Consider the following 8577-nt stretch of genomic DNA (forward strand, 5'->3'; position numbering starts at 1 on the left):
AATTTTTTTGCTCAGTTTTGCAGGCCTTCTCATACAACTGTACATGCATTCATAAATCACAACCTTTTTTGAGTTGGTGCAACTGAATCCGAGTCTATGGTTGTTGTGGGGGAAAGGGGTTGAGTGTGTATGAGTGTGTGTGTTCATGTATCCCACAATTGTTGGAGGGAGTAAAAGACATTAGGGACAATATAGGATGAATCACAAATTGTTTGCTAAAATATGAATTGCTTGCCATAATGTAATTTTGGTAATGGTGAGAGGTAAAAATCCTTTGCATAAAGTGCCTACATTACTACAAATATTAATTGCTAATTATGGTAAATAAGATAAACAGGATTTAAAAATATATATATTTTTATTGGCTATATATAATACAAATCAAGGTGAGGGTGATGGAAATGCATTTGGTAGTTGATCTGCTTCTGTTCTGTGGGTGGCACTGTGTGCTCTTTTCAAAGGATGGGTTCCGGTCTCTCCGGGGCCATGGGATCCGGTGGGTCGGGAGTAGTCTGCTGGGCATTGGGATGACAACCCAACTTGGGATGAGGAGGGGTTTTAGCAGGTGGAATAGTGGGGACCCTTTTGGAGGTTTACTTAGTAGCAAAGCAGATATTGTATCATGGTACTGCTCAATCATCATGTTACTTTTTAATGGTATGTTTACAAACATATATTATCATAAATATAATTGAAACTTTATGGTCTCATTATGGTAATTAGTGAAATTAGCATAGCCAGTTATAATTGTAATGGCTTAGCAGATAATAATAAAAGACAATCAGTATTTACCTGGCTAAAAGAGAAGGAATATAATATCTATTGTTTACAGGAAACTCGTTCAACAATTTTAGATGAAGTTTTGTGGAAAAAGGCCTGGGGGGTGAAATATATTTCTCTGATTAGTAAAGAAATTCAAAAGGGGTGATGATATTAATTAACAGTAATTTATATCCAAATGTGCAAATTGTCCAAACAGATCATCAAGGTAGGTGGATTATTTTAAATGTGTTATTGGACAATAAACAGATATGGTTTATTAGCCTATACGGTCCAAATAATAATGATCCAAGCTTCTTTGAAAATATACAGTGGCAAGAAAAAGTATGTGAACCCTTTGGACTTACCTTGATTTCTGCATAAATTGGTCATCAAATTTGATCTGATCTTCATCAAACGAGTTTAATGACTCCAACATAAGTGTATGTAAACTTCCGACTTCAACTGTATGTGTATATATTTATGTATGTACAGTTGAAGTCGGAAGTTTACATACACTTAGGTTGGAGTCATTAAAACTCGTTTTTCAACCACTCCACAAATTTCTTGTTAACAAACTATAGTTTTGGCAAGTCGGTTAGGACATCTACTTTGTGCATGACAAGTAATTTTTCCAACAATTGTGTCACTGATATGTAGGGCAGGAGGAAGGAGCAGAGTCAAATGCAGGATGTGATAGTTCAGTAGGCCGAAGTTTAATGGCACTCAACACGCTAGTTGTATCAACAACACCAAGATCGCGGAAAACCCCAAAAGGGAAACAGGTAATCCAGATGAAGAGGCGAAAATACGCACGGGGCGCAGCCCGGCTTGAATCAATACTCCAAATAATAAAATGCTGGACCAAAATACAAAGTACAACCACACTGCCGCTGACAATCAAAATAATCCCACACAACCCCACAGGAACAAACTAAATACCCCCACTAATGACAGAAACGAAAACAGGTGCGGACGTAGACAGACAAAACACAACGAACACAGAAACATAGATCGGTGGCAGCTAGTAGACCGGCGACGACGCCCGGCCGAGGAGGGGCACCATTTTCTGTGGATACTGTGACAAATTGTTTCACTTATAATTCCCTTTATCACAATTCCAGTGGGTCAGAAGTTTACATACACTAAGTTGACTGTGCCTTTAAACAGATTGGAAAATTCCAGACAATGATGTCATGGCTTTAGAAGCTTCTGATAAATGATGTCAATTAGCCTGAGTCAATCGGAGGTACCTGTGGATGCATTTCAAGGCCTATCTTCAAACTCAGTGCCTCTTTGCTTGACATCATGGGAAAATCTAAAGAAATCAAAGACCTCAGAAAATATAATTGTAGACCTCCACATGTCTGGTTCATCCTTGGGAGCAATTTCCAAATGCCTGAAGGTGCCACGTTCATCTGTGCAAACAATAGTACGCATGTATAAACACCATGGGACCACGCAGCCGTCATACCGCTCAGGAAGGAGACGCATTCTGTCTCCTAGAGCTGAATGTACTTTGGTGCGAAAAGTGCAAATCAATCCCAGAACAACAGCAAAGGACCTTGTGAAGATGCTGGAGGAAACCGGTACAAAGTATTTATATCGACATAACCTGAAAGGCCGCTCAGCAAGGAAAAAGCCACTGCTCCAAAACCGACATAAAAAAGCCAGACTACGGTTTGCAACTGCACATGGGGACAAAGATCGTACTTTTTGGAGAAATGTTCTCTGGTCTGATGAAACAAAAATAGAACTGTTTGGCCATAATGACCATCGTTATATTTGGAGGAAAAAGGGGGAGGCTTGCAAGCTGAAGACACCATCCCAACCGTGAAGCGGGGGTGGCAGAATCATGTTGTGGGGGTGCTTTGCTGCAGGAGGGACTGGTGCACTTCACAAAATAGATGGCATCATGAGGTAGGAAAATTATGTGGATATATTGAAGCAACATCTCAAGACATCAGTCAGGAAGTTAAAGCTTGGTCACAAATGGGTCTTCCAAATAGACAATGACCCCAAGCATACTTCCAAAGCTGTGGCAAAATGGCTTAAGGACAAGAAAGTCAAGGTATTGGAGTGGCCATTACAAAGCCCTGACCTCAATCCTATAGAAAATGTGTGGGCAGAACTGAAAAAGCGTGTGCGAGCAAGGAGGCCTACAAACCTGACTCAGTTACACCAGCTCTGTCAGGAGGAATGGGCCAAAATTCACCCAACTTATTGTGGGAAGCTTGTGGAAGGCTACCCAAAACATTTGACCCAAGTTTAACAATTTAAAGGCAATGCTACCAAATACTAATTGAGTGTATGTAAACTGCTGACTCACTGGGAATGTGATGAAAGAAATAAAAGCTGAAATAAATCATTCTCTCTACCATTATTCTGAAATTTCACATTCTTAAAATAAAGTGGTGATCCTAACTGACCTGACAGGTCATTTTTACTAGGATTAAATGTCAGGAATTGTGAAAAACTGAGTTTAAATGTATTTGGCTAAGGTGTATGTAAACTTCTGACTTCAACTGTATTTATGATGAGCCGGCAGATGCCACGGTTATCGATCCTGCATCCCAGTAGAGGTCTTTGGTGAATGGGGATGAAATGTCTTTGGGGGATCCCATCCTGCTGATCAACAGTCTTTCCCACCTGCTTCCAGAGATTCCTACTCCTGCTCCTTCATCCTCTACCCTTTTTCCTGAGGGTCCAGCTCAGGTGGTTTCTACGACAGGCCCGTACCCCCGGGCTCCCTCTCACATCAGGCCTCTAGAGTGTCTGAGGCTCCAGTTCTTTTCAGTGAGAACTTGAAACTACCTATGGAGGTTATAAGTTTCAAGTTCTTCAGAAGACTTTTCCAAAGAATGGCAGCTGAGTATAAAAAAAGTTTCTTTCCCCATACCACTTTTAAATCTAAAAGGAACAGTGTCAGTTTCACTACTTATAGTAGAATAGTTATGGTTATCCTGTACCAAGTTAAAGTAGTTACATAGGTACCTGGGGACCATACTGTGGACAATATTATGTACAAGACACAATTTAATCTGAGAGAATCTCCTCCACTTTGAGCCATCTAAGGCATTCAAAGTGGGAATGGTCAAGATGTGTAAGTGCTAGAAGTTTAAGAATAAGCCTGACTAATTTGTTCTGAGACTTCTGAAATGTATTTTGTATTATCTTGGGGGCACTATTGTACCAGGAAGAGCATGCATAGTCAAAGTGGCATTGAACAAGAGCCCCTGCCAATGCCCCCATTGCATTCTTATCCAGATATTTGGAGGTTCTTGACAGAAACCTAGTTTTATGGTTCACTTTGGAGATAACCATCTGACAAGGTAGAGCATGGCACAACATGTTATCTAGCACACATCCAAGATAATTAAATAGTATTTTGCTGTGACGACTATGTCACCTACTACCACCTTAAAATCAGGGGATTTCCTCCGTTTCAATTTGGACCTGAACAACGTGGACTCTGTTTTTCCAAGGTGAAGTGACAGCTTATCATCATATAGTAATTCACTGACTTTCAGAAGTTCAGCACTGAGGGCTTTCTCATCCACATTTTTGTCTTTGTGAGAAACCAACAGTGCAGAATCATCTGCATAGAGGAAAAGGTCACATGTACAGGCAGATTTCAGATGATTTATACACAATAGAAAGAAAAGTGGACCCAGCACACTCCCTTGGGGTACTCCACAGTTCAGGATTTGGGGTTTAGACTGGGTCCCATCCACATTCGCCATCTGTTTTCTTCCTTGCAGATAACCAATTTTAAAATAAAATAGTATTTGTCACATGCGCCAAATACTACAGTAAAATGCTTACTTGCAAGCCCTTAACCAACAATGCAGTTAAGAAAAAAGTGTTAAATAAAAGTAACAAATAATTAAAGAGCAGCAGTAAAATAACAATAGTGAGGCTATATACAGGAGGTACTTTACTGCTATTAGTCAGAACAAATTAGTCAGGATTATTCTTAAACCTCTAGCACTTACACATCTTGACCATTCCCACTTTGAATGCCCATGGCTCTTAGTTTGATTAACAGAATCTCATGATCCACTGTATCAAACAACTTTTGGAGATCTAACATATCCATACCACAAGATTTCCTTCCATCTACTTCCTTTCTGATGTGGTCAGTTACATATAGTAGGCAAGTGTCGGTGGAATGGGATTTCCTAAATCCAGATTGGTCCCCCATCTCCCGTCCACAGCCACTCACATTCGTCCAGCCATCATTATTGGTAGCTCCATGGTAAGGAACATCTCGATTCTTGGAGAAAAAACCCTGCACTACCTGGGGGCTATGGTGAAGGATATCACAGGATTTCTTCTGTCAGTCCTACATCAGCTGCAGCTGCCGTAGTGCATGTGGGATCAAATGATATCAAAAGGGTAAATCAGAGCTAATGAAAAAGGTTTACATTTAGCTGATCAACACCCTGAAAGGCTCTGAAAAGCAGCTGATTATCTCTAGTCCAGTGCCATTGCTGGGACACTTTTTGCAAAACAAAAGATGATGGACTCCACCCAAACCATCTAGGAGCCTGGACCCTCTTCACATTTCAAGGCCGCATTAAGATTTTGACTCGGAAACAGACCTACAGTAGCCCCGCTCAGGTAATACCTCCCATCCTTTCTAAGTGTTATCATCGTACTGTTGTCTATACTGCCAGGGGTGTTGTCAGTTGTAATCTTGTACCCATTCATTTGAACTGTTATAGGTGTCTACCGTCCTCCCTCGGCTAACCTTTGTGCACTCGAGGACTAAGCTAGTTTGTTGTCTTCCTTTACTAAATCAGAATTTATTATCCTGGATGACCTAAATTATGATTGGGAAATGCAGGCTTCAGACAATCTAAAAGATGTGTAATGATCTAAACCTAATCCAGCTGGTGACCCAACCCTAAAGATCTTCAAAGTCAACTCTGATTGGTCTTATTTTAACAAATACACCAGAGAAACATGTTTATTCTGGTGTCTTTGCACAAGACTTTAGTGACCATTTCACCTGTTGTTTTTGGCGCATGTGACAAATAAAATTTGATTTGACCAATTGCCTAGTTGTTTGTGTTAGAGATTTGAGAATACAAAAATCTAAGCCACTTTAAAAACTTAAGTGAACAGGCTTTTTTCCCCCCATGATCTTTATTTTAGTGACCTTGATTGTAATCAGCTATCCCTGAACCTTTTTGAAGATGTCTTCAATACTATTGTGGACAATCTTACTCTGTTAAAAAAAATAAGGGTTAAAGGACGTTAAAGCATTGAGAGAAAATACATCCATTTTCGAGATGAGAAGCGATCGTCTGAAAAACATTGCTTAACCCCCCTGGGTTACGTCCCAAATGGCACCCTATTCCCTACTTTTGACCAGGACCTGTATCCACAAAGCGTGTCAGAGTAGGAGTGCTGATCAAGTCCCAACCTGTCCATATATATCTTATTCATTATGATCTACAAGGCAAAACTGATCCTTGATCAGCACTCCTAGTCAGAGATTTTTGGATACGAGCCCAGGGCTCTGGTCAAAAGTAGTGCACAATATAGGAAATAAACAAAGAAATCTAGTCAGACATGACACATGCTCCACCGTGACAAACATAATCCTAAATCATACTTTATCGTATCACATTTCTGTGAACTTCTCATTCAACTCTAATATTTTGTCTGCACTAATACTTTGAGTCGCCTTTTTAACATCGCTGAGACAACTTAATTGCACGTTGCCACAACTGTCACACCATTTCACATTTCGCTCTGGATCTTAAACATGCAGGTTAAATCGCTCTCTCTCTCATACGGGGCCAAATTTGGCTGTAGTTTAGATGGAGAAACATGGCTAAAGATGGCTCATGAATAAACAGACGTTCAGAAGCATCATGAGATGTGGCATGCCAATGTGAAGAGCCAGCTGACAGATGTTAGGAGAATAGTGGAGCAAATGAGCGAGGTTAGAGAGAGAGAGAAATAACATTGTTGGACACCATAACAAGCAGATCAGAGCTTAGATGATAATGCAAGCTGACGAATTAAGGATCTCAGTCACTTTGTTTGGCAAATATCAAAGGCACTTTCATATTCTATGCAATTGGGTAGATCACTTGGCTTACTTACAACAAGCTGATTTAGTAGCAGTTTTCCTTATACAAAATATATAGTTAAACAAAACAGCAGAACCCACATTTGTGTAAATGCTTGATCATTTTCTGTAATTACAGAAAGTAAGACTGTTACGGTCGTTAAATCACAGATCTCCCTTGTTAAGCATACTTTTTAAAATTTTAACTCCTAGGGGATTTTCAAGCAAACATTCCTTGATTAAACATAAATTCTGAATTTAGGTCATATTGTCCTGATAAACAAAACAACTCGAGTTGTGCTCAAGTTGAGTTCTGTCTCAATAGCTGCCCTGCTACCAATTGAAAGCGGAAAAATCCCTGCATTTGATTGTTTATTATATACGCAGTATACACATTTGGTTACTTTTACACCAGAGATACCTTTGTGTATAAGCCTGTTGTATAAGAGCAATGAACCTGCTGTGGAGTTGCATGCCAGTACCTGTGAATCATGATAATTAGATTACCTGCAGAGGTAGATGATTAAAGGTCCGGAATGATCAGAAGTCATTCATAAAAGCGATGATGCTTGGGTCAAGGCCAGGATTGCAGGCTTTTAAGCATCTGAGGAATCATTGTGTTAGTAATCGGATTTAGCCTTTGATTTGTCTATGTAACCGCTCTTTCGGATTGTAATGGGAACCTGGCTAAATTCTGGAAAACTGTCAAATCCCTGAAGGGTTATACTTCCTCTTCTCTGCCAAAAATGCCACCATTGATCCATTTAATCACCATTTTATTTCAGCGGGCTGTCTCTTTGAAAGAACTTCTGAGCCTATTCACAATGAAATTGGGCTTGATGCTGTTAGGGGAAAGTTGCTGAATGATCAGATAAATGATAGTTAAAGCTTTTCTTTTAGGCTATTTACACAAAAAGAAGTCCTGGATGCTTTGCTAGCAATAGAAAACAAGAAATCCACAAGGGCCGACCAATTGGATCCTGGTCTGCTTAAGGGTGCAGCGCCCATCATTGTTGCCTCATTAACCCACATTTTTTATTTAGCATTGTTATCAGAAAATATTCCAAAAGTATGGAAATCAGCTCTTGTGCTGCCATTCCATAAGGGCGGGGATAGTAGGGATCTTAATAATTATCGCCCCATTTCAAGGACTACTTGTTTAGCTAAGATTCTTGAATCTTTAGTAAATGTACAACTTTGCTCTTTTTCATCTGAGAAATGTATTTTGAATGTTAACCAATCAGGGTTTTTACGACTGGGCATAGCACTATTACATCAACCACTTTAGATGTTAATGATCTTGTCAATGCTTTAGATACTAAAATTAAATGTGCTGCTTTGTTTGTGGACCTGTCAAAAGCTTTTGATTACTTTTGATCATACTAATTTATTGAATAAGTTGTCCTCGATAGTCATGAACCGGCGTCGGAGCTCAGGCCTATCTTAGTCTGAATTTCTTGAAGTACATAATGGTGTACCACAGGGGTCGATTTTGGTACCTGTTCTCTTCACTATTTATATAAACACCAATGGCCAATCCGGTAAATTATTTTATTTTAACTTAATCTATATGTGTATGATACTATTATGCATGCTATTGCTCCTACTGTTGATCTGGATTGGATTGTGTGTGTGCAATTAAGGAGGGTGAATGGGCATGACAAAATATTTAAGTGCCTTTGAATGGGGTAGGGTATTAGGTTGAAGGCTCACCAGTTTGTGTCAAGAACCGC

This window comes from Salmo salar, chromosome 28 (genome assembly GCF_965601325.2).
Source record: "Salmo salar chromosome 28, fSalSal1, whole genome shotgun sequence".
NCBI lineage: Eukaryota > Metazoa > Chordata > Actinopteri > Salmoniformes > Salmonidae > Salmo > Salmo salar.